This window comes from Theropithecus gelada, chromosome 5 (assembly GCF_003255815.1).
Source record: "Theropithecus gelada isolate Dixy chromosome 5, Tgel_1.0, whole genome shotgun sequence".
Lineage (NCBI taxonomy): Eukaryota > Metazoa > Chordata > Mammalia > Primates > Cercopithecidae > Theropithecus > Theropithecus gelada.
The window spans coordinates 8,067,900-8,094,819 of record NC_037672.1 but is presented as its reverse complement, the minus strand read 5'-3'; the positions used below and the strand labels follow the sequence as shown (position 1 = coordinate 8,094,819).

The following is a 26,920-nucleotide window of genomic DNA, read 5'->3' as shown; positions in this document are numbered from 1 at the left end:
AATTGCAGACTGGCCTTTTCAAGGGAAATACCCAAGCCCTGCCCTGAATTTTGCAATCGGCTGCATTAGCACTCCACGTCCTCGCACCGACCCTGGGGTCCTGTTTGTCCAGAGGCAGCGTGGCACCAACCCAGCTGTGTGTGCTTTGAAGCTGGATACTCCCAACCACGTTTGGGTTTGAACCCCAGCTCTGATCCTGCCAGCGAGGAGCCTTAGAGCAAGTGACTTAACCTTCTGGGCCTCAGTTTCCCTCATCTGAAAATGAGTGTGATCAAGTCACCTCCCAGGGATGTTTTCGAGGATCAGAGGTAAGGACGGCAGGAGAAGCTCAATGTGCTGGCTATTTTTACCTTAGCGTAAACATATAAGAGGGTGAAAAGGCATCCCCTGAAACTGAAGCCATGTTTTCACAAGCTGTCTTTATGGCTTATTGATTATTTGAGATGTTGGCACACAGATTGGGGCATGAGGTCCACAGACAGGTGCAGGTCAGACCCATGGCTGTTTTAAGAACTGTGTTACATGGCCTCAATGGCAGCACATAACAGCATCAATTCATGTATTAATAGTTTTCCTTTGTCATAAAAGCAAGTTGGGAAGGGCGTAATGAGGCGAGCTCTCTTTGGGATGCTGTGACGTGGATTCACCCACGGGTCTGAAACCAGGTCTGGCTATGGAAGGTTGGTCACCAGAGGCCCTATGGGAAAAGCACCAAGCCCCAGGTGCAGTCACCCTCCCAGCCTGGCTCTGTTCCCAACGTGCTGAGCAACACCAACCATGCCGCCTGTCCTCTCTGATCAGCAGGGTTCTCCTGGGACTGAGAGGGCAAGGCCTAAGCATGCCCAAAGCCTCCTCCCCAGCCTGACGCCTCGGGGTCTTCACCTGGCTTGTGGCCTCAGCGTCTCTAGGACCTTGTGAGAGATGCACGCTCACAGGCTGCCCCGGCCTCCTGAATGGGAATCTGCATTTGGAATGATCCCTGGTGATTGGGGTGCACAGTAAAGTGGAGGAGCTCTGCCCCAACACTTCTCTGGCCCAGGAAAATACAGTGATGGTTGTTTCCTCAGGGGATCCAGCCCGGTGACTTTGGCCTTGGAAGTTGTGATTTTTGAGACTAACAGCCTGGCCAGCCCCTTGCCCACCACCCAACTGGGACTCATTGTGTTTACATCAGTGTCACGCAGCTTTACTCTCTAGGGTCACGTGGGATCCCAAGTGTGGTAAAGGAAACCTCTGCATCATTCATTGAGCACCTACCACGTTCAGGCATCCTGCTGGGCACAGCGCACCTGGTAAGTAACTGAGATTGTGAGTCATTTGGTCTTTTGGTTGAGTCAGTGGAGCAAGAGATTGAGTGACTTGCCCAGGGTCACACAGCCGGTGAGTGGCCTCCTTCCAAGGGGCCCCTGCACCACACACCCCCTCCAGGCTGCACAGAGGAAGCCCAAGGTGTCCATTTCTGAAGGTACCCCCTGGAGAGGCTGGTTAGATGGGGACCCAAGGGGAGGCCAGAACTGCCACGTCCTCCGGTATTGTCCCCTCCCCCTCTACTTTCTATTTGCCCATCTTCCTAATTAGAGAAAAAAATTCTACACTCACTTCCTCTATTCAACCTTTCACTTAAAAAAAAAAAAAAATGCAACTCCCACCCCCTTGGTTCCCAGCCTCGAAGGGAAGCCGCCCTGGCCAGGGGCAAGCATCGCAGCAAACCACTTAGCAAACCGCAAATTTCAGAGGCCTCATCACATCTGCGTTTTATCAGCTTTTTCCGGATAGTATTACCCTGAGCAATTGTCTGCAGATCGGCCGACAGCTGAGACGTTCAAGCGCTGAATTACGGAGAAAGGGCCGGAGATAAAGCCGAGCACATGTATCCCATCAAAGTAATGAAAGCCGCCTGCCGCCAGGCCGCCCTGCTGCCTCCTTCCTAGCCACCCTGCCGCCCCGCAGGAAGGCTGATTAACCCTTGCGAGGCAGGGGAAGAAGAGCAGGGGTCATCCAATACTCAGGCTAATCAGGGTCCCAAGAATGGGAGGGGGGCGAAGGGGGTGGGCCGGAAAGAACAGCCATCGCAGAGGGCCACTCTGACCTCAGGATTAGACCTGCTGCATTTCCTGTCACAGGATTCGGTGGGACAGCAAAAAGGCAAATGAATAAGAACTTGGTGCCCACAAGGTCCCAGGGACACTGCCTGGGTATTAAACATTCCTAGAGGAGTGAGGGCAGGCCATTTCCTCTGAGCACGGCTTGCCTTACTGTGAACGGATGCCATGTTTGCAAGAGTTGGTAATAATATTTGCTGAGCACTTACTATGGACTGGGCACCTTTGTTCCCCTTGCTTCCTGGCCCACCCCATGGTGTGCTATACCTGGAGCTCATTGCATTGAATTCCAGTGTTTCCTAGTGAGGGGTGGACACCAGGATGTCCCCAGTCCTCTGCTCCCATGACCAATGCTACTTAGGTGTCTGTGTTCTGCCCTTCTAGGGGCCTATGTAACAACTCCCCGGCATCCATACCTCCACAGCCCAGAGTAGGGTCTCGGATGTGGGCTGTACCTAGGCCTAGCTTCTGTCCGGACTGACCAGCACGCCTTCAGAAAGACTCTCGGGTTTACAGTACATGAGAGTGCACAGCTCTCCAAGACATTCCAGGCAATGTTACTTCATCCACTTACGGAAATTTGCCTTTTTCATAGTAAGTCTAAAGAGAAGCCGCTGCTTTAAAAACTACCAGTCATTTTTGCTGAGTTTGAACATCTCGTTATCCTTGTTAACCATTTAGACCTCTCTTCTGCCTCTCACAACCTGTGGTTATTTTTCTATCAGATCTTTGATGTTTTTCTTATTGTTTGATAAGAGTTCGGTGTATATTCCAAGTAGTCACCGTTCATCAGTTTGACTCTTTGCGGCATCATCCCGTGTGTCCTCTGTCTGCTGCCGTGGCCGGCGGTGCCTTGGGTGGACAGGAATCCTTAGTTTTCACACAGTCCAATTCTTCATATTTATCTCCTCTGTCTTGTGCTCTTAGGGTCTTTGGAGTAGAATCATTCCTTTTTAGGCACAAAGATATCTCCTTAAGCTTTTTTGATTGGCTTTATTATTTTAACATTCACATTTAGGCCTTTAATCCATCTGGAGCCCACCTTTTGAAAAGCTTAAGGAAGAGATTATCCATTTTTATTGAAGTAAGACAGCTCTGTCTGATGCAGCGTGCTGTTGGCTGAACTGGACCTTTGATTTCCCAGCAGGGACCTCAGCTTGCTCTGGGGCCCTGTCCTGCACCCTAGGCTCCCCAGCAATGTCTTGGGGAGGGGAACATCACTTAAAGTCTCATTTCCCAGCCACCTTCTCCACTTCCATAAACTGCTGCATAGGTTTGGACATCTTCTCTCTGTTTTGTATTCAACCACGATACACACAAAGTAAAGGAGGCCAAGATGACAGAAGATGGTCCTGCAATTAGGACCCCTCCCACCCACCTTCACCCCAGCATTGCAGCCTTGTGTACATTCTTGCCAGGGATCTTTGCCAGTGCAGATCCCTCTGCTGTGAGGGCTTTTCTTTCTTCAGTCCTTCCCATCTGATTGGCCATCTTGAGGGGAGACCTCAAGAGTCAGCTCATTTGTTCACCAATCTGTGTGATCTGTGCACTAAAGAATAATGGATATGCTGTATCTGCCAGGGTTTTCTGGAGAAAAGCAACACAGATGGACGCCAGCAAACCTCATGCAACAAAAGACGCTATTTCCAAGATTTGGAGTAGCTCACAAAAGTCAAGAGAAGTTGAACCATCAGGCCGCAGGAAGACAGGAATTGGGTAGCTCTGGGCTTCTACAGAGCAGGAAGTAAGGGGAGGTCAGAAAAACTTGGTGTCAACTCTTATCCCGCCTGGCGTTACTCTCTCATGCCTGAAGTTCTCAGCAGGGAGCACAAAATTAATTCAGCTTGGGTCACATGCTCAAAAAGGGTCAGACACCACGACTGACCCTCCGCCAAGACCACTTGCGACAGGAAGGAGCTGGCTCCTGGAGGAAAACACCTCGCAAGGCTTCTGGCAGCCCAGACACGGGTCATCCCTGATGGGCTCTTTATCCCAGATGTGACCTTGATGAGTGCTAGACCCCTAGGTGGGTCCCACAGTGCCTGCTCAAGGACCTCACAGCCCAGTGGAGGAGGCTAGTTAAGTAGAAAGTGCTCAAAACAAGGTAAAGAGTGCTGTGACAGAGGGGGCACAGGGGTGGGACCCCTGACTCCAGGCAGAGCATCAGAGAAGGCTTCCTGTAGGAAGCAGTGCTGTGCTGGGCATTCGCAGAGCTGCAGGAGCTGGTTGAATGGAGAAGCGGGGGAGGGTGTTCTGAGCAGAGGGTGAGCAAAACATGCAGTGAGAAATAGACAAGCAGTTGACGTGGGAATGCTTTTCCTCCTGAGTAACAGAGGGGTCCTGGAATGTTCCATGTGGCCTCGGGGTCTCTGGGGCCCCACTCAGGGTTGGGTTGGAGAAGCCTGAATGCTGGATGAAGGAGACTTCCTATGTTTCTGATCTGACCTGAGAGCTTTTTGGTGGCTGTGAGGGCTGGGTACTCTTTCTTAAGACATTGACGCAACAGCCCCAAAGAGCTGACTCGATCATCAGGGCCAGACCCCTCACCTCGGAGTAGATGAGAAACTCCAGACGAAGGGGAATCTATCTGAATGACTCATCTTTTCTTCCCCTGGGACTCCAGAAAGCATCTGCACTATTCCATTTCCGTAGCAAAATATCTCCATCCTCTTCTCTCTGCCATTTCCACAGAGCTCATTTGAGACACACTAATCTAAACCAACCGGATCATGATACAGAGGGGAAAACTGAGGCCCAGAGAGAGGAAATCCTGGCCACAGTTTGTTCCTTGAGTCTCCTTGTTGAGCTTATAACGGGTCAAGGCTGTGGGGTCAATGCTTGTGTTAAAAAAAAAAAAAAAAAAAGTCACATCCTACCTTCATTTGAAAACCATGTTGTTATCCATTCACACCCACTAGGCTGGCTAATTTAAAAAATGGAAAATAAATGTTGGTGAGAATGTGGAGAAATCGGAAACCCTTGGGTATTGTTGGTGGGAATGTAAAATGGTGCATCCACTGTAAAAAACAGTTTGGTGATTTCTTAAAAAGTTACACATAAAGCTACCATATGACCCAGCAATTCCACTCCTACGTATATTCCCAAGAGAAAGGAAAAGCGATGTCAACATGAAGACTTGCACATGAATGTCCATAGCAATACTACTCTCCATTGCCAAGAGGTAGAAACAGATGTCCATCACTGATGAATGGATAAATAAAATGTAGTCTGTTAAGGCAATGCAATACTATTCAGACATAAAAAAGAATGAGGATCTACAGTGTGGGTGAACCTTGAAGACACTGTGCTAAGGGAAAGAAGGCAGACACAAATGGGCAAACACTGTATAATTCCATTTATATGAAACGTTCAGAATTTGTCCAAGAAAATCCATAGTGGAAGAGAGCTGATGAGTGGTTTACAGGGACTTGGGAGAGGGAAGAAGGAAAGTGACTGGTGAATAGGTATGGGGTTTCCATTTGGGGTGATGGAAATGTGCTGGAACTAAATAGCGGTGATGGCTGCATAGCATGTGAGTGTAACGTACTAAATGCCATTGAATTGTGCATTTTAGAGTGGTTACTTTTATGCTAGGTGAGTTTTACCTCAATAAAAATTAAAGCCAGGCTGGGTGCTTACACCTGTAATCCCAGCACCTTGGTTGGCTGAGGCAGGAGGATCATTTCAGCCCAGGAGTTCAAGGCCAGCCTAGGCAACATAGGGAGACCTTGTCTCTACAAAAATAAAAAAAAATTAGCCAAGTGTGGTGGGCGTACCTGTGGTCCCAGCTACTTGGGAGGCTGAGGTGGGAGGACCAGTTGGGCCCATGGGGTCAAGGCTGCGATTCTTCATCGTACCTCTGCACTCCAGCCTGGGCATCACAGCAAAACCCCAGCAACCCCAATCTCTACATAAATACATAAAACCATGTTGTTTATGTCTGAGGGACTTTTGAATGCCATTCTTACACTGTGTCGATTGAGGATGATGTGAAGTTGCAGCAGAACACTTACCGGTGTGGGCCCTGTTCCGAGCCCTTACAGCTCCTCTAGTTCTCACGGCAGCCCTGTCACAAAGCTATCCTCATTATTACCATTTTACAGATGGGGAAACTGAGGCCCTGAATGATAAAGCAGATAGCCCTATGTCATCAAGGAAGGGTGGAGCTGCGATTTGAATCCAGGTAATTTGGCTCCAGAGCCCATGCACTAAAGCATCACAGTGAGACCCTGACTTCGAGTAAGAACCCAAACCGCTCTGAGCCCTGATGGTGCAGTGTGGATCAGAGGATCGGGGGCGGTGAGGATGGATACCTGGGCCTTGAAGGTGCTCCACCAGGATCAGATCCACCCTCCCTCAAAAGTGCTTTGCTTGGGCTTGGTGGGCCTTGAAACAACAATTTGAGGCTTCCTATCCATCCCCATGGGTTCCCTGGGTAATCATGATTAATGCCAGGACTAGGAGCTGGGTGCACTCAGGGCCCTGCTCAGAGTGACTGGCCCTGTGATCATCCACCCCGGCCCCTTGTTACCGGCCCCTGCTGCATAGTGGGCAGCCTGTGGATTCCCTAATGAATTCTATCAGCCCAGTGTGCAGGAGATGGACAGATAGAGAGGCCAAATCCCAAAGTGGATTTATAAGCGGAAATTCAGGGATAAACGCGGGGTTGGGGTAGGTGAGGGGAGTTGACCACATCCACTGCTAAATCTCAGATTGCAAGAGGAGCTTAATTCGTAAGGCTATGTGCTGGAAAAGTCTGCATTAGCCACTTTGGCGTGAGTATATCTCTAAAACCACTAATGAAATTGTACTTTGGTCAATCAACATTTCTGGGGCCAGTGGCATGGGTAATCACTGGGCTTGCGTTGTACTTTTAGACAGGGAAGCCAATGTGGTCCCTGGATCATGCAGTTTTCTTCAACACCGAATGTTTGTTTTTCCATCTTGTGGGTAGTGAGCCTTTCTTGAGCCAAAATATATGTAGCTCACCCATAAAACTTGTATTTTGTAGGAAAGGGAGGATAAAAGCTCCATTGACCCAGCATCCGTCTCCTGCCACACTCTGCCCGAGGCAGGCTCACATGGATTATTGCTTGAATCTGGGAAGTGGTCATTCTTGCAGATGGGAAACTGAGGCTTTGGGAGATGGGGTACCGTGTGCAGGGTCACAGAGCAAGTTGGGGTGAAACAAAATCCCGATCCAGTTCTGTGAGCCTGAAAAGTGAGTTCTCTCTGCTTCACCGATAGGTCCTGGCAAGTGCTGTGGACCCTCGGGGAGCTGGAGGGCTGAGACTGTCTCAGAAAGCCGGCTTTGGACTGGATGGGGTGTAGGGAGCGAATGGCAGGAGCTAAGTACAAGGCAGGATGGGGCCCAAATGCCTTGCTCAGTGCCTGAAGTGCCCATCAACCTGTTTCCCTCTCCTGGCCACCTGGGAGAGGACTCTGGAGTTTCTTGGATTCTGGAGGTCAAACCATCAGGCATGCACTTCCAATAAGGCCTTACACCTGCACGTTAGTTGAAACTCCAAAAGCTGTACAGAGCTTTGGAGGACACATCCTGGCATGGCCACTCACAAGCTGTGTGACTTTGGGGCAAGTTGCTCAGCTTTCTTCTCCTACAAACTTAAACCCTGATCTCAGTCTATTGTCAGCCTAGGAATAGCTGCAATAACAAAATAAGCAAAAGAAAATAAATTACTATTGGAATGGAGGGAAAAGAATACATCTCAGCCATGTACCAGCTGTGTGCCCTTAGTCAAGTTACTTCACCTCTCTGCGCTCAGTTTCCTTACCTGTAAAATGGGCAAATCTTACCTACTCCGAAGGTGTTGCCTGTCATTAAATGAGATAACACATTTAATTACATTAAATGAGTGCTCATTAAAGCACTTAGCAAAGCTCCTTGCATATGATGTTCAAAAAACTGGCTGTTTTATTGACATCATCATCATCATCATTATCACTATAATTACCACCATCATCACTGCCATGATTTCCACTACCATCACAGTTAGCATCAGCATTATCATTTTCATTACCATCCTTATTACTGTCATCATCATCACCATCACCATCACAGCCATGATCATCACTAACATTACCATCGTAACCATCACCATCCTCACCATTACCACCACCATCAACATCATAATCATTAGCATCACCGCCATCATCACCAACATCACTACTGTAACTATCACCATCACCATCATCACCACTGCCACCACCATCATCATCAAAATCATTAGCATCACCATCATCATCACCACTATCATCATTACCAACATCACTATTGTAACTATCACCATCATCATCATTACCACTGCCATGATCGTCACAATCATTACCATTACTATCATCATTATCATCATCATCATTATCACAATAGTTACCATGATCATCATTGCCATGGTTTCCACTATCATGACAATTAGCATTAGCATTATCATTTTCATTACCATCTCCACCATTGTCATTATCATCACCATCATCGCCATTACCAACACCATCATCACCAACATCACCATCATAACCGTAACCATAACCCCATAACCATCATTGTCACAATCACCACCATTACCACCGCCATTGTCATCACCATAATTTCTAATATTGACATCATCGGTTGTCATGATCATCATGACAATCAGCATCATCTTCATCACTATCGATGGTCATGATCATCATCATCATGTCATGATCGTGATCATCATGACATCAGCATCATCTTCATCATTATCATCCCTTTCGTCATCACCACCACCATCGTCACCACCACCATTATTACCATTAGGTGGACTGCTGGTGTTTCCATGGGACAGATCTGTCATGGTAAGTCTGTGTGGTGGTTTAGGTCTTGAAGCTGATTTTTGTGGCTTGTGGTAGTTAAAAATACTATCCTGGCATTCTCTCCACTGTTTATTGTTTTAGAAAATCTATTAGAAAATTGCTTTCTTCCCAGTATGGTTCTCAAATAGCCAGCATCAGGATTTTCCACTGGCATCTTGGAATGTTCTCATCAGAAATCTCCTGAAAGGCATGATCGTTGAAGCTGGGAGATTTGCCCAAGGGCTGTCTGGGAACAGAGCTTCTAATGCCAATATTATTTGCTCATGCCTAGCTCTTTCCAGCAAACAGAGGCCTTTCAAACTATTAATATATAAACCAACAGCACAAGCACTTTGAAAGGAGAAGGGTATGGGGGCAGGGTACATTCATCTATGCAAGCTGCCATGACAAAATACCAAGGACTAGGTGGCTTAAACAACAGAAATGTATTATTTCACAGTTCTGGAGGTTGAGAAGTTTGAGATCAGGTGTCAGCAAATTTGGTTTCTGGTGAGGGTTCTATACTAATAGTTATGGTATTGTTCACCATCATGCAGTCAGCAAAACATAAACAAATAATCTTGAATGAGGCAATAAAATTCCTTAAGGATTGTCAAATCTCAATCTTTGAGAACGTCTTTTTAGCATTCTGTGTGACAAAATGGGAAGCCTGCGTAAAGCACTTCTGCCGCAGACAGAAGAAACACAGTTAGTTATGCAGTCGTTTGAGTGGTAAGAGAAACTCACTGCCTTCTTCAAGGAGCACCCTTTTTATTTGAAAGAATGATTGACATTCTCATTCTGAGAATGAGCAAAGTGAGCCTGTCGCTTCAAGGTGAACAGCTAATAGTATTTATTGCCAGAGAGATGTGAGCTTTCTTTTTCTTGAGACAGAGTCTGACTCTGTTACACAGGCTGGAGTGCAATGGTGCAATTTCGGCTCACTGAAACCTCTGCCTCCTGGGTTCAAGCGATTCTCCTGCCTCAGCCTCCTGAGTAGCTGGGACTACAGACACACGCCACCACACCCAGCTAATTTTTGTGTTTTTGCTAGAGACGGAGTTTCACCATGTTGGCCAGGATGGTCTTGATCTCTTGACCTCATGATCCACCCACCTCAGCCTCCCAAAGTGCTGGGATTACAGGCATGAGCCACCATGCCAGGCTGAGATTTGAACTTCTAACAAAACTTAGAGTTTTAGAAAACTTGTATCCGTCATTGTGAGCTTGCTCTCCAAATGTAAAGACTTTTTTGATGATAGTATTAGCGAATGTGCTTTCTTTTGATATTGTAAAATTCATTGTGTCAACATTTGGCAGATCTTGTAAGTCAGTGAACCAGCATTTTCCAATGACTAATGCATGATGTTTCAGAATCTCACATAGGCAAAAGATACATCCAAAGTGCAAGACAGACTAGTGGATTTTAATGTGACAAAGAACAAAATGTTCACTGATGTGTTTTCAGATTCCACATTAAAATACTATACTACTGCTTGTCAAGTTTTGTGTAGTATCAAGAAATTATCTGAAAAGCCTATAAAAATACTTGTCTTGCATCCAACAACATATCTGTGAGGCCAGATTCTATATATACTTCAACCAAACAACCTATCTCACAACAGATTGCAGAAGTAGATAGGAGAATTCAATGCTTCTATTAAACCATAAGATAAAAAATTTGCAAAAAATAAGACAATGCCACTCTTCTCACTGATTTTTTTTTTAAAAAAACAGGTTATTTGTGTTAGCACATACAAGATTTGTTATTATTGTTTTTAAATGAATTAATAAATATTTTAAAATATTTTTAGTTTTAATGTCTAAATGCTGGTAGATTCAGAACATAAGCAAAAGCTATTTAGGGGTCCTCAGTAAGTTTTAACAGTACGAAGGAGGCCGAGTGTGGTGGCTCATACTGGTATCTCAGCACTTTGGGAAGCTGAGGTGGGCGGATCACTTGAGGTCGGGAGTTCAAGACCAGCCTGGTCAACATGGTGAAACCCGTTTCTACTAAAAATACAAAAATTAGTCAGGCATGGTGGCAGGCGCCTGTGATCCCAGCTGCTCAGGAGGCTGAGGCAGGAGAATCGCTTGAACCTGGGAGGTGGAGGTTGCAGTGAGACAAGATTGCACCACTGCACTCCAGCCTGGACAACAGAGTGAGACACCATCTAAAAAAAAAAAATGTACAAAGGGGTCCTGAGATCAAAAAGTTTGAGAACCACTGGTTAGTCCATTTTGCAGCCGAGGAAACCAAAGCTGGGGAGAGGATGGGAATGTGGCTGAGGTCGCCATGCTGGAAAATCACTCAACATGGTGGGAGGGCTGGTGATGTTCCTCCCAGATTCCCCAGCTGCTGGAGGATGGAACTTCACTGTCGGCCCTCTTTGGGGATTTTTTTTTTTTTCTGAAGAAAACTGAACCTGGACTTGGGCTGGAGTCATCCAAACTCATGCCCCTTTCCAGGGTCAGCTCCACCCAGGGCCTGCCCAACTGGGCATCAAGACCTGGCCTCTTGTCCCAAACCAGGAAGGCTCTGAAGGGTCATCCCTGATACAAAGCCCTGGGGAACCTGCACTGCAGTTCCATGCCTTCCTCCGCTCAGCCTGCTCCCTCTTCGCCCGCCCCATAGGTATGGAGCCTCAGAACACGCCCTGAGAACCATCCTGCCCACTTCCTGGGGGACCCCACTGTGACAGCCGATGGAAATGCAAACTGGGCACCTCAGACCCCAGTCCCAGGCTCTTCCACTGGAGGAAGGTCTCAGGACATCAGCAGAGGGTTTGGGTGACACTGAATACGTTTGTCCCATCCCTGATTCACAAGCCACCACAAAGTCAGCTCCTGATGCTCCATTGTTTGATCAGCGGGGCGAGGGAAGCCACACAGTATTCAGGATCCTTCATAGTAGTGGGTCATTTGAAGAAAAGATAGTCCAGTAAAGTGCTGCCTAAAGGGAACTGATTCATTACCCAACTTTTCTCTGTGTACCTACTGTGTGCTAAGCATCTTGCCAGATCCCAAGGAGCTCTGTCCCCTTCCTGAGAGGAGCCAGGGGATGGGGGAGAGAAACCTACAGCTACCATTCTCTGCTGCTCAGTCCAGCGTTCTTTTCCTGAGAACTCACAGTCTAGAGTTTGGGGTGTGGCTTCAGAAGCCAACACTCTGGGCCTCGAACACCCTTCTGCTACTCTCTGCCTCAGTTTCCCCGCCTATGAACTGAGGTAGTGACGTACCTACCTCCCAAGGTTACCTTGAGGAACTAAGAACACATAGCAAAGCTTTTGCCGATGTGAGCTCTTACTAGAACTTCTCCACCCAGCCCAAGTCCAGACCCTGCACGGGGTCATCTGTAAAAGGATGGGGAAGGGTATTCTGCCGTGAGGGACCAGCATTAGCCAGGGCCTAGGGTTGGAAAGCGTGTGGCTCTGTTAGTCTACCAGTGTTCCTCGAGCATCTGCTCTGTGCCGGGTCACACACCAGGCGGGAGGAAGGAGACTTGGCCCCGGCTTCACAGTGCTGACAGTTATGCTGGACGTGGCATCAAGCAAAGCACCACAGCAGTCACTGTGCAGCCACCACCGTGGCGATTTGGAGAGTGGAGAGGAGGGCAGGCACTGGCTGGGACTGAACTTAGGCCTATGTGGGGCTTTGATGGGGTGTGGAGGGACAGGGGTGGGGAGGGCCCAGACCAACTACAGTCAGCTCTGAATTCAGATTGAGGAATGCAGACCTGATCCTCTGCTGGCGCTAAGCAGCCTTCATCAGGTTCACAGCTCTCCTCTGCCTAGGTTTGAGAGACTTCAGGGTCAAGGACAGAGCCCTTACAACTCAGAAAAGCAGCTCTGAGCCTATAATTCTGGCAGTTTCTACCTCCATTCAAAGTGCATGAGAGATGAGAACTGAGCTCTCTAAATGTGCTTGTGTATAAGAGGGGAGTGGTTATCTGATCAGAACCTCGGTCTCTCAGAGGTAGGAGAAGCCTGTGCAGCCATTCCTGGATGCATGAATCCACCCTAGGACTTCCCAGACACAGGTTCATGCAGCCCTGCTTGCACACCTCCAGCGACAGTGAGCTCATTGCCTTACTAGCTGGGAAGCTCTCTCCATTCTCCTGCTGAGGTGAAGGCCTTCCCTTTGCTGAAGGTCTTCCTCTTCTATCTCTTGCTTTTATTGTGACCGATTTCCCTTCCAGGCTTGCTTCTGGTTGTCTTTCTCCCTATCTTTTGCCCTTTTACTCTTCTGCTTCCTTCCTTCCTGTGTTCCCCAGGCCTCCCGCTCCCATGCTCTCCCTGCATCAAACCCCTGGAGCCCCATTCACTCACTGTTACCTGAGCATCTCCTGCATGTCGCAGGAACAGAGGCGTTAACTGGGTCAATCCTTGCTGTCATGGTGCAGTGGGGCCCTGCCCACATGGTGGCTGAGGTGTGAAGGGTGAGGGAGAAACCATTTGTAAATAAATCTCTTCTAGCCAGAAGACTGGAAAATCACAGCGTGGAATGAACACGGAATTCAAACCCAGATCTGCCTGAGTGGGAACAGATCCCATTTCTTCTGCCCCTGTCTGTGTACACCAGTGACTTTACTTTTCTGAGCCTCAGTTTCCTCATCTGGAAAGTAGGCAGATTATGATCTACTTCTCTGGCCTGTTGTGAGGATAAAATAAAATCTGGTGTGTGAGCCCCTGGCACACAGTGGGTACACAGCCTTCCTGTTGGGGTCCTCCTGTCCAAATCAGCAGGGCCTCAGAGCAGCTCCCGAATTCCAGCACCTGGCAAGTGGCTGGCAGGTCAGATTAGGGACATATGTTAGCAACTTTCCGGTCAGCAGAGGTCGGCCAAGCAATTGGCTCCACCAGACTCTGGGCTTCCCTTAACCAATTTGGACACAAGGAACAGCCACAGCACAGACCTTGGCATTCCTCCTGTAACCCCAGCTCCCACGTGTCCAGGGAGGAGTCGTGGCCTCCAGTGGTGTGGCCATGCTAACCAAAGAGGGCCAATGCACGCTGGGCAGCTGCTCCTAGGGGTGAGCCCACAATACGGCTTGAAGGCCAGTGTGGCTGAGCCCGGTCCTTCATGCCTATGGCCTAGGGCCTGGGGCCTCTCCCCTCCACCTGAAAGGCTGGGCCTGGACTCTGGTGTCAGATGCACCTAGATTCAAACTCCCTGCTGCCACTTTCTAGTTATGGTCCTCTGGGCAAGTCACCTCTCTGACCTCAGTTTTCTCTTCTGTAAAATGGGAGTAAAATGATGCCCACTCCACCGAATCACTGTGAGGGTGAAATGGGAGACAGGATACTTAACACTGCACAGGTGGTCTTTTGGGAAATGCTATTTATTAAAGTGAGTTATCCCACTAAGGTGAATGCCAGGAACAGACCTGAAGAGAATCTGGTCGCTCATATCTACAGGAAATGATAAAAAATGGAGCAGGACCTAAAACCATGCCCAGGGGGTAACAGTGAATAGCTGGCAAGGCTTGGCCTGCGGAGGTCCTGGCAGGTGGGAGGGGCTCACCACATAGCTGTTGACTAAAGGAATGAGAAGTCACTCAGGAGGATTTGATCTCTGCCTTCAACTACATGTGAGAAGGAAAAGCCAGCTTCATCTCTGAGGGGTTAACAGGCAGATCAAGACAAGAAAGATGTGAGGAGGTAGGGTTCAGGGTAAGGAAGTCTCTTTCTGCAGCCAGGGCAGTCCAAAGATAGAGAAAGAAGCTTCTGTGAAAGTGAGCTCCCCATCACTGGAGGTGTATAAATCTGGTTGGAAGAACTGTAGGCAGACGTGTTATAAAGGGATTGCTGCACTGGGTGGAAACTTTATCTCTGAGATGTCCAAGGTACTTTCCAACCCTGAGAGCCTATGATTCCAGGAGAAGTTTTCTCTTCCAACTCCAAGATTAGTGAAGGTAGCCTAATGCTGTTGCCAACAACCTCGTCACTCATTGCTTCATGCTGTGGAAGTGTATTTCTTGGCCAAGTAACAGCTCCATGCAGGTACTTACCAGCGGCCTTCCTCCAGGCAGTGACTCAGGCATCAAGGCTCCTCCACCTGTGGTTCCACCATCCCTCGAGTCTCTGAGTTCTTAGATGGATCCTGTGCATATGGCTAGACAATATGGGAAAAGAAAAAGTGGAGGATCACACGGAAGATTTTCACGGACCAACCTTAGAAATGGTGCACTTAATGTCTCCCCATAGTCCATTGGCCAGAACTGCAAGGGAGGCTGGAAAACGCAGTCCAGCTGGGTGCCCAGGGGGAGAGGAAGTGGGCATGGTGAGCAGTTAGTCACTACCTTAGGAGCTGGGGCTCTCATCTGTGCATTCATCCTTCATTTATCCATCCAGTGAGTGCTCAGTGAGCACCTACTGTGTGTCAAGCCTATGCCCTGGGATATAAACATGAATTGGACAGTCCCCTCTCTGGGAGTCCACACCTAGGTTCGCAGCCCAGGCACATCCACCAGCTATTGCCTGCAGTTTGGCAGTGACAACCATGATCTAAAGACGGGATAACTGATGACCTCCATCCTAACACCACCATATGATATGGAAATGATCTCTCAGGGCCCATGTCCTCGTCTGTAAAGCAGGAAGAACACCACCAAGCTCAAAGTATGATGCAATACAAGCAAAGCGTGGGAAGCCCTCTGCAAACGGGAGTTAATATTCCCTATGTCCACATCCTCTAATATCAGTCCTCTCTGAGTGTTTTGGGTTGGATCAGGAGATGCTGTGTACCACAGTAGAACAGTGATGGCCTTCCACACACCCCGCAGGGTGGGGAGTGAACATGCGTTTGGTCAGGGATGCAGGAGGTTTTTGCCCTTAAATCCTTGGCAGGTTGGTAGTGACCCCTCTGTCCTCACAAAGAGTGGCCTGAACAGAGGTGCCCAGTCCCAGCTCCACTCACTTCAAGGACTGGGGACGGAAGAGTCTGAAGGGAAAAGTACCTGGAGCCAATGTGTGTATTCCTCCATCCCTCAGTGCATCAACCTCACTAGAAAGAATAATCCAGGGCAGTTTCTCTTTTATCTCAGAGCCTAATCTCAAAGGGTTGCATTACGCAGCCTGGGAGAGTTTTCCCAGAATGGAAAAACTTAGTATCAGAGAGGTTTAGCAAGTTTCCTGTTGTGGCAGAGCTGAGTGGAAGAGCAGGGATCGCCACCCAAGTTGGCCTGCTTAATGACATCTTTAGGGACATGAGTGTCAAACTCCCAGGGGAAACCCTGGTTCTAGCTCAGCCATTTTTGCCTCCTGTGGAAGCACTACTTACTTTCTTTGAAAACAGAGATGATGGCAATGTCTTCCCATCTGGAGAGATCAGTGAGAAATATTTTGTGTGAAATCTTGGCCCCAGGTCCAGCACATAGCAGAGACCAAACTGGAAGGTGGCATGGTAAGGTAGTTAGGAGCATGGACACTGAGTCAGCCTCTGCCACTTAGTAACCATGACACCTTATGCAAATGCATCTTCTTTGTGCTTCAGTTTGCTCATCTGTTAAATGGAGATGATGAAATACCTGGTAAGTATCATGTAGGCATAGGTTTATTCTCATCTGTACATTGATGTGGTTGATTCCTATTAGTTTGTTAAGCTACCTACTCTTTGCAAATAGATAAGATCAAGGTGTCTTAAGCTAGAGTTTTGCATTTTTACTTTATAGTGCCTGGAAAAAAAGTTCAGCAATCTCAGCTCTGGGGAGGATGTTTGAGCAGAGAGAAGACTGAGTCTAGGAATTCAACTTCCTCCACTTTACTGATGAGGAAACAGAGGTCCAGAAAAGGAAAGGGGTTTACCCAGGAACTTGCGACTCACTCGGTGCTACCCGTTTAGGCTTTGCCCACCTCTTTCTGTTTTAGAAAATGACGCCAAGCCTTGCTTAATGTGTGTGATGGAAACCTGCAGAGGCTCCGATGAAGCAGTCCTGGGCCATAATGGGGAAGCCTTGTCTCTCCGACATTAGCCTGGGTTTTGCATTTATTCTTAATGTGAGTCTCCTTTCTTCTTCTGTCTGTCTTATGCCCTGCACATCCCCTCTCAGGCTAAGGTAAACAAGTTGGAGAATTTTAGAATTGTAGCCATATAGACCCTCAGGCAGCAAGAGGTTCTAGACTCCACATTTCAATCCTGCAAATATGTATTATATTAGGCGCCAGACCCCGAACTAAGGGGATTTAGTGGTAAATAAAACAGACATGGTTTCTGAGCTCACAGTCATGCTGGGAGACAGATGCTAAACAAATAACCACAAACAGGTCTGGGCTGGGTGATCTTGAGCAAGTTTCCCCTCAAGCCTCAGTTTCTCCATGTATAAAATAAGATGAATGACCCCTACTTCCCAGAGTTGACCCGAGGATGAAATGAAGTGGGTAGAGACGGGGCCACCACCTTAGTAGACATTCTAAAGAGTGGAATTCCTTCCTGCTCCCCCTGACCGTGGAGGGAAAGACCGCACTTGGATTTGTAAGGCTTCTCGAGTAGCTGAAGAAGAAGAGGGTGATACAAATACACAGGACGGCATGCTGTGTGCCAGGCCGGGCCGGGGCTCTCTCGGCATGGCAATTCCACTAGGTCTGAGAAGTCGAAAGCAAAGATTATTAGCTGAAAATGCACCATTGAGCCTGTTCGTTCTCCAGATAATCCAGTTTATGTATCTGATAAGATGGGATCAAAATGAGAAACACATTTCCAAAAGGAGTTGGAAACAGCATTGTCCTTCCTCCAGAGCATTTTACAGCTGCAAAATCATGGTGATTCATGAATGTTCCACGTGATCGATCCTTAAGCAGCAGCGAGGGCAGCACTGCAGTTACCCAGGCCAGGGGTGGACTCCGGCTCCACCACATGGAAGCTCAGCAGCCGAGTGGGCAAGTCACAGCTTCTGTGAACCCCGGTTTCCTCATCTATGAAAATGGAAATAATCATATCTGCTGAGCAATGTTACTGGCATGTAATTGAAACTCAAAGGGAACTTCAGAATGTAAGTTTATGAGAGGGAAAAATTGATCTATTTCATTATGATACCTGTAGTATTAAAACAGTACTTAGAGCATACTAGGTGCTCATTAAAACATTCATTGAATGAACAGTACACAGCAGTGCTCAGCAAATACTTGTTGAATGGACAATTGAATAAATATAGGCATATAAGTATGTCTTTCTAGCCTCACAGCATTTCCTGGATATTTTTGTTTGTTTGTGGAATTTTTGTTGTTGTTGTTGTTGTTGTTGTTGTTTTTGTAGATGAGACATTTAGACTCAGAGAGGTGAAGTAATGCATCCTGGCCCATGCACCTAATTAGGGGCTGCCTCTTACCTTTGAACCCAGTTGTGTTTGATTCCATATGCCTCATATTTTCCACTGCATCTAGAAGTTTCTTGGAAGTTGTATCAATTAGGAATGCTTTCCACAGAATCTTAAGCTATAAAGCACAACAGTAAAAGATGGACTCCTCTTCCATGAGAAGTGGGAGGTGGCAGTTCAGGGCTGGGGCAACAGCTGAGCATTGGCATCATGGAACCAGGCTATTTCCAGCTTCCTCTTCTGTCATCCTCCACCAGTTGGCTTTTTGTCCTAATGGTTGTTGCTTTATGGTCACAAATGGCTGCTACAGCTCCAGGCATCACAACCAAGTTCAAAGGCGGGAGGTAGGAAGGAAGGAGGGGGTGGTGCATTTCCTGAAGTGCTTTCTTCTTATATCAGCAAAGGAAAAGGGAACCAGAGGCAGCTGTCTCAGAAGACTTCCCCTTAAGCCTTGCTTGTTAGATTGGCCACATGGCCAACCCTGGGCTGCAAGGGCGGCTGGAGAAGTGGGCCTCCAGCAAAGACTGACAGGATGGCCAGAGTCGCCCAGGCCAATCACGATTGTTCCACGGGGACAGGCTCACTGCTGCTCTGAACAAAATTAGGGCCGGATGGTGAGGGGAAGGGAAAGGGGTTGCTCCCTTCGAGTTTCAATTACATGTCAGAAACATTGCTCAGTAGATATGGTTATTTCCATTTTCATAGATGAGGAAACCAGGGCTCACAGAAGCTGTAACTCGCCCACACAGCTGTCCAGCTTGCGTGTGGTGAGCCGGAGTCCACCCCTGGCCTGGGTAATGGCAGTGCTGCACTCGCTGCTGTTTGGGGGTCGATCACATGAAACATTCATGAATCACAATGATTTTGCAGCTGTAAGGGAAGGGCAAGGGGTGTGGAAACCCAGACAGACCTGGAAGAGACTTGGCCACACCTTCATTTAACAAGCCAGGAGACCAAATCCAGTGTGACTGCCCAAGGACAAGATCTGAAGGAGATCTAGCTTTGTACTGATTTTTGGAAGCAATCTCAGTGAGCAGGGTTCCTGGAAGGTGCCCCACATGAGAGTGTTGATTTTCTCTGCATGCCGACACAGCATTCTGCATCCATGCAGGGAGGGAGAGTCCCCTCATTCAGTCTGCTTTCAGTTCTTCACATCACATCTTGGAGAAGTGATTAGTAAGTGCAATGCATGATCCTTGATAATTGCTGGGATTTGCAAAGAAAAAGCATCTAAAGAGCATGATTGGGTTAATTGGGAGGAAATTTGAATGTAGATTAAGAAGCACATGATAGAATTGAATTGATGTTAAATTTCCTGAGTGTGAGAATCATTGTTGTGTTTATGTACAAGAATGCCCTTGTTCTAGGAGATACGTGCTGAAGTATTTAGGAGACAATTCATGTTTGTCTCACACTTGTCTACAAATGGTTCACAAAAAATATATATGCATGTGTGCACACGTGCGTGTGCGTGCGCGCACACACACACACACACCAGTCCCCCTTTATCCATGGTTTTGCTCTGGTGGTTTCCGTTAGCCTCAGTCAACTGTGGTCTGAAAATATGAAATGGAAAATTCCAGAAATAAACAATTGATAATTTTAAAATTTTGCAATATTCTGAGTGGCCGTGATGAAATCTCATGCTGTCCCACACCATCCTGCCAGGACATGAATCATCCCTTTTTCCAGTGGGTCCACACTGGAGACACTACGTACTGTTAGTCACCGAGATCATCTGCTCCTGACATCCAGCCATCAACATTATTCTGTCTCTATGATACAGGATCACCCAAAGCAGGTGTTCCTTCTTCCAAAGCATCATCAGAAGGTGACAGCAGCCTAATCTCCCTTCATCTCATCATGCAGGCGTGTTACCAACTCACATTGTCTCAAGAAGAAGGGGGAGAGCAGTACAAGATGATACTTTGAGAGAGGGAGAAAGTGTTCACATAACTTTTATTATAGTAGATTGTTATAACTGTTCTATCTTATTATTAGTTGTTAAACTCTTAGTCCACCTAATTTATAAATTAAACCTTATCCTAGATATGTATAGGAATAAAACATAGTATATATAGGATTCGGTACTATCTGAGGTTTCAGGTAGCCACTGGGGGTCTTGGAACATATCCCCTGTGGATAAGGGAGCACTGCTGTACACAGCCATGCACATATCTGTATATATATAGACATACATATAAATACATATACACATATACATACACATTCAAAGAGAGAGAGAAGAGGGTGAGACAGAGAAAAAAGCAAATATCAGCATTAATACCCAGTGCATCTAGATGCTAAAGAAAGGTCATATAAATGTTTCCTGTGTTATTCATGCAACTCTTTAGTAGGTTTGAAAATTTTCAAAATAAAACATTGGAAAAATAATAAATTAAAACTTTTAAAAGTGAGAAAGCTTAAAGAAAATATCAAGTAAACACACAATGTGTTAGCGGGCATTAAACCGAGCCCTGCTGTGGGGCCTCTTGGTGGCCAGTAGATCCCGCATTCCAGCGTCAGTCGGCCCCAGGCCTGAGTTCCTCCTATGCCAAATGGGGATGAGGTTGGTCACGGCCTCACAGGTGTGTGGTGGGCATTGTATGAATGACGTGCGTAGAGTCCTCAGCACCAAGCCTGCCCCAGAAGCCAGGTTTCAAAGAAGGGTGACTGTGATGTGCGTCCCTGTAAGTACTACTGGGCCTGGCACATGGGAGGCAGGAAATTGGATGTAACCTGTGGGAGACCCGAACCTGGTGACTTCACCTGTCTGAGTCCCTCCAGAAGGGGATAGCTGGGGATTAAAGGCACGAAAAGACCCCCCAACTTACCCCCCACCGACCCCACACACACACACTTTCATATCTCCTCCTCAGAGAGATCCTCTCCATCGGCTTAGGAGTTGGGGTTGGGCGAGACAGCTGGCCTCTGTGCACTGGGATGGAGCTAATTCCATTTTCCAGTCCCTGTGTCCCAGCACTGGGGTGCCCCCTCCTCCGGGGTGGTGGCCAGCACCTGGCAGCTCAGAGGAACCTGGAGCTCCTCTTTCCCGGCCCTCTCGGGCAGGCCTGACAATCCCCACTGCCGCAGGGAGGCTCTGCCATCCGTGTGCTAATCCCATTACCCACAAATGAAGATGTAATCACAGCCCTTTCAAAGGGCTCCCAAGGCAGATCCCTCTTTGGAAAGAGAAAAGCAAGTGCAATTGTCCGAGCCACTGACTTCTGAAGCTCCCGCTGGGAGGAGGGGATGCAGAAGTTATTTGGGGCCGGCAGCCTCTCAGCTGGGAAGGGACTGAAATGGCGGTCAGGTCGGAGACAGCCCGAGTGTGGGTGACGAGTTAGGACCAGGTGGTGGGGTGGGGTGTGCAAGGGACTGAGGCTCTCCAACTCCCACACTGACCTTACTGCGACCTCACTATAGCTACAAGCCTACACCCTGGGATATAAACATGAATAGGACACAGTCACCTCTCTGGGAGTCCAGACCTCGGTTCACACCCAGGAATATCCACCATACCTCTGTTAGCACCATGAAGCTGGGGCCAAGTCTCCTTCCTCCCACCTGGTGTGTGACCCAGCACAAAGTAGACACTCGAGGAACATTGATAGACTAATGGAGCCACACACTTTCCAACCCTAGGCCTTCGCAAATGCTGGTCCCTCACTGTAGAAGATCCCTCCCCATCTTTCTACAGACGACTGAGATCTCCCCCTTGCAGGGTCTGTACTTGGGCTAGATGGAGAAGTTCTAATGTTTACTGTGACCTCAGTTAGAGATACAGAATTTCAGCGCCTCCCATTGTGCCTCTTTCAAATGGGTGCAAAGGTCTTATCTGATACGTTGTTGAGCAGCTGTGTGTGGCGGTAAAATATAAATGGTGACACGGGCACAGATGTGAGGGCCCTGTTGATGTCAACGTCACATTATATGAACAGCAGTAAACTTTCCTCAACACTGACTACATGCCCAGCACTTTTGTAATGCTACTTTCATTCCCATTTTACAGATGAGGAAACTGAGGCACAGAGCGGTTAAGTGACTTGTTCAAGATCATAGGGCTGGAGAGTGGTGACTAGTTTTAATGGCTAGCAGAAGCAGGAACAAAAGCTACCATCTGCTTGGAACCATCGTTACTTTTGAACAGAAACTCTGGTGTTTGGCAGACAGCAATGAATTCATCTACTTTTGCACGGAAGTAGGGTTATCTTGCCCTTTGACTGTGCCCCTGTAGGCCAGCAGAAATTCTGAGATTCAAGGCGGATGAAGGGAGTGAACCATGACCTGGAGTGGAAAATGTGTCCTTGGGGCTATGTCCTCTGTGCCTTGGGCCTGGGCTCCATGTGGCCCTCACTGCCTTCTAATAATCATTGCTGACTATGTGTGAAGTGCCTTGTGCTAGGCACTGTCCTGTGTGAAATCAGTGGCATGCTGGGAAATGTTTGACAAACAGCTCTTGGAGATAGAACTCCAATCCACAGCATTTCCCCTCATGGTGTAAATAATCCCATTTCCCACCATGGTGGATCTCAAGCTATCAACATGAGGTCATTGACAGGGAATTGGGAGAGGTTGCGTACAACTGGGTCTCCTGTGTGGTTCCAATGCACTGATCTTAAGAACTCACAGCACCCTGATTGGGGGACAGCACTTTTATTATGCCAGTTTTATAGATTAAGGCATTAAGACATTGAGAGGTTAAGACAAGCACTTCCCAAGATCACTTGTCAAGTGAATTCTGATGCTGAACCCTTGTCTCTGGGAACCCAGATGAACAGGCTGCCTTCTGAGCAGAGGCCTGTGTCTAGCTCCTCTCTTCCTGATCTTCTCAGGGCTAAGTCTACCCCCAGTTAACTCTACTCTCCTTAAGGGCAAGGATCCCAGCACAAAGCATGAGCACCAGACACAGCCAAAGCAACAAGGAAATATTTGGAGAATTGAATTGAATGCTTTGATTTCAGTTGGATCAACGAACTCGTCCAAGGTCACACAGAGGGGCAATAACAGAACCCATGACTGGAACCCATTACTGGAACTCATGACTGTTGGCTTCGGATATGAACCTTAAGTAGCACCTTCAGTGTCAATTCTGAGATTATTGTCACATCCAAGCATGGACATGAAGATTTCTGTTATTCCTGGGAGGGGGCAGAGGGGCCGTGGCTTCATACTTTGCATTTTTGATGCACCGTTGCCCCCTTTCTTTTGTAGTGAAAAGCATGACCCAGCACCTTGTATATGTTGGAGGCTGAGCAAGACCAAGGGCACCTGGAGGGAAGAGGTCTGAGATTTATGGGCTACTTGATCATTTTTGAGGTTTTTTTCATTTGCTGTGGACTGAATGTTTGTGTCCTCTCAAAATGTATATATTGAATCCCTAATCCCCAGTGGGATGGTATTTGGAGGTGGGGCCCATGGGAGCTAGTTAAGGTTAGATGATGTCATGGAGATGGGACCCCCATGATAGATTTTGCTCTTACAAAAGGAGAAAAAGACAGGATAGGTTTCTCTCCACTGAATGAGGATACAACAAGAAGATAGTCTGCAAACCGGAAGAGCACCCTCACCAGACACCAAATCTGCTAGTACCCTGATCTTGGACTTTTCAGTGTCCAGAGCTGTGAGAAACATTTGTTGGTTTGTTGTCTCAGCCACCCAGTCTATGGTATTTTGTTATAGTGCCCAAATAGACTAAGACACACGATGTCAGTGTTTCCTAAACTAGCAATGCACTGGGGGCAACCAGTGTAACATGGTTGGTGATATGTGAATGAACCTTTTAAAATGTTAATACTTTTGCATTTATTTTAATATGTGTTAAAAATATTTCCAGTGTATTATATCAGAAATAGTTTTCACTGCAAACAACAAAACAAAAAATAAAGAAAACAGCAACAAAAACCAGTGGCTTCAACAGGAAGTTTATTTCTCCTCTGCTGTAAGTCAGGGGCTGGCATGGCATGGGATATGGTTTGGCTCTGTGTCCCCACCCAAATCTCATCTCAAATTGTAATCCTCAGTGTTGCAGGAGGGGCCTGGTGGAAGGTGACTGGATCATGGGGGTGGTTTCCCCCATGCTGTTCTTGTGATAATGAGTTCCCACACGATCTGATGGTTTAAAAGTGACACCTCCCCCTTCTCTCTCCCTCTTGCTGCTGTGGTAAGTCATGCCTTGCTTTCCTTTCACCTTCCGCCATGATTGTAAGTTTCCTGAGGCCTCCCAGTTATGCTTCCTGTTAAGCCTGTGGAACTGTGAGTCAATTAAATCTCTTTTCTTCATAAATTACCCATCCTCAGGTAGTTCTTTATAGCAGTGTAAAAACAGACTACTACAGAAAATTGCTACCAGAAATGGGGCACTGCTAAGTGACTTTAGAACTGGGTAATGGGCAGAGGTTGGGACAGTTTGGAGGGCTCAGAAGACGACAGGAAGATGTGGGAAAGTTTGGAACTTCCTAGAGACTTGTTAAATGGTTTTGACCAAAGTGTTGATAGTGACAGGGGTAATGAAGTCCAGGCTGAGGTGGTCTCAGACAGAGATGAGAAACTTATTGGGAACTGGAGTAAAGATCACTTTTGCTATGCTTTAGCAAAGAGACTGGGAGCATTTTGCCCCTGCCCTAGAGATCTGTGGAACTCTAGAAAGATGATTTAGGGCATCTGGTGGAAGAAATTTCTAGGCAGCACAACATTCAAGAGGTAACCTTTTTCTAAAAGTATATACTCATATGCATTCACAAAGATAATCTGATATTGGAACTTTTGGGTTAATGCTGAAATGAGTTAACACTTTGGGGGACTATTGGGAAGGTATGATTGTGTTTTGAAATGTGAAAAGAACATGAGATTTGGGAGGGGACAGGGGACAGCAGTAGAATGACATGATTTGGGGCTGCATTTCCACCCAAATCTTACCTCAAATTGTAATCCCCATGTGTTGAGGGAGGGCCTGGTGGGAGGTGATTGAATTATGGGGGTAGTTTCCCCCATGCTGTTCTCACAATAGTGAGTGAGTTCTCATGGGATCCGGTGGTTTAAAAGTGGCACTTCCTCCTTCACTGTCTCTCCTGCCACATGGTAAGACATGCCTTACTTCACCTTTGCCTTCTGCTATGCTTGTAACTTTCCTGAAGCCTCCTAGTCGTGTTTCCTGTTTAGCCTGTAGAACCGTGAGTCAATTAAACTTCTTTTCTTCATAAATTTCACAGTCTCAGGTATTTCTTTATAGCCAAATGAAAACAGACCAATAACTAATACAGCATGCCACAAGATCAAGGACCATCTCTTTCTATTTTGTTGCTCTGCTATGCAGGGCTTCCACTCTCAAGGTCACCTCATGGTCTAATCTGGCTGCTGCTGCTCTGGCTATCACGCCCATATTCCAGACAGCAGCAAGGAGAACAGGAAAGGAGAAAGATACATTCCTCTCTTTTAACTCACACTTACATCCCACTGGTGAGGACAAGCTATAAAACCACACTTAGTGAGATGGATATGGTGGCTCATGACTGTAATTCAAACACTTTGGGAGGCCAAGGCTGGAGGATCACTTGAGGCCGGGAGTTTGAGACCAACCTGGGAAACATAGCAAGACCACATCTCTAAAAACATTTACAAAAACAAAAAACCCACACTTTTCCTTGTAAGAGAAGCCAGGACAGGGAATCTTTATTCCAAGCTACTCTGTGGCCAGCAAAGAAATAAGAGGTTCTTCCACAGGGAAGAAGGGGAGAGCGATTATTGTGGAAAGACTGAGGTCTTTTCCACACACATCCAAACTGTGATTGCATTGATATTATTGCTTGGGATGAGATTAGAGTATTTAAAAGTTGAGGCCATTGAAAGAGGATGATTAAGGACATTAAGTCCAGGTAACAGGTGGGTGTGGTAACCATCGCGAAGGCAGTAAGAAGCGGTGAGCGTCTGCATTACTCCAGGATCTGGAGTTGGTACTGTTAGGACAGCTTCCTTCCTCTTGCAAAGGAGGCAAGCCCAGGCTTAGAGAGGCTGGGCAGTGGGCCCTGCTGCCTCCAAGGCCAGAGCTCACACCCTCGTCTCTTCCCAGGATTATAGCAGCCACTGACCCAGGGCTCTCCCAACAGCACGGCTTCTTTCTGGCCCACCCTCCATCACAGAGGCTGCAAAGATGGAGTCCTCCCTTTCCAGCTTCCCTCACAGCTCGAGGTGTCCCAGGGACCTGATGTAAGCATTAAAGCATAAAACAAGGTAGGGAATTTGGGACTGTCATTGATATTGATTTTGACTCTGGATTCTCATTGATTTCAGAACCACACATGCCCTCAGGAACTAGCCACAGGCTGCCCGGCCGCCTGAAAAGAAACTCATCCAGCAAATTCAACCTCGAATTATAAAAAGGAAAAAGTGCCAAGTGCAGTGCTTGACATGTAGTAGGTACTTAGCATTAGTTTATGCTTATAAATATTCCACACCAGGGCATTCCAAGTGTATTCATTCTTTCCTTAAATGCATTTAATGCATGGAAAGACTTAGACTAGTGCCAGGCATAGAAAGTACTCCCTAAGAGTTAGCCACTATTCTTATGATTATCATGGCATTGTTCGGATTGTCATCATTCATTCATTCAACAAACATCTATCGCACCCCCATGTGTGCCGTGCACGGCCTTGGCACTGTGGAATCGGCAATAAAAAAG

At 47.2% G+C, this 26,920-nt stretch overlaps 1 long non-coding RNA gene across 1 annotated transcript; it reads left to right on the top strand.

Moving 5' to 3' along the window:
- LOC112625365 lies at positions 1 to 24,605 on the top strand. Its single transcript, XR_003119572.1, has 3 exons — positions 1 to 308; positions 2,487 to 2,696; positions 22,256 to 24,605. It is a non-coding gene; the product is annotated as an uncharacterized LOC112625365 (long non-coding RNA).
- Positions 24,606 to 26,920: the final 2,315 nt, after the last annotated feature.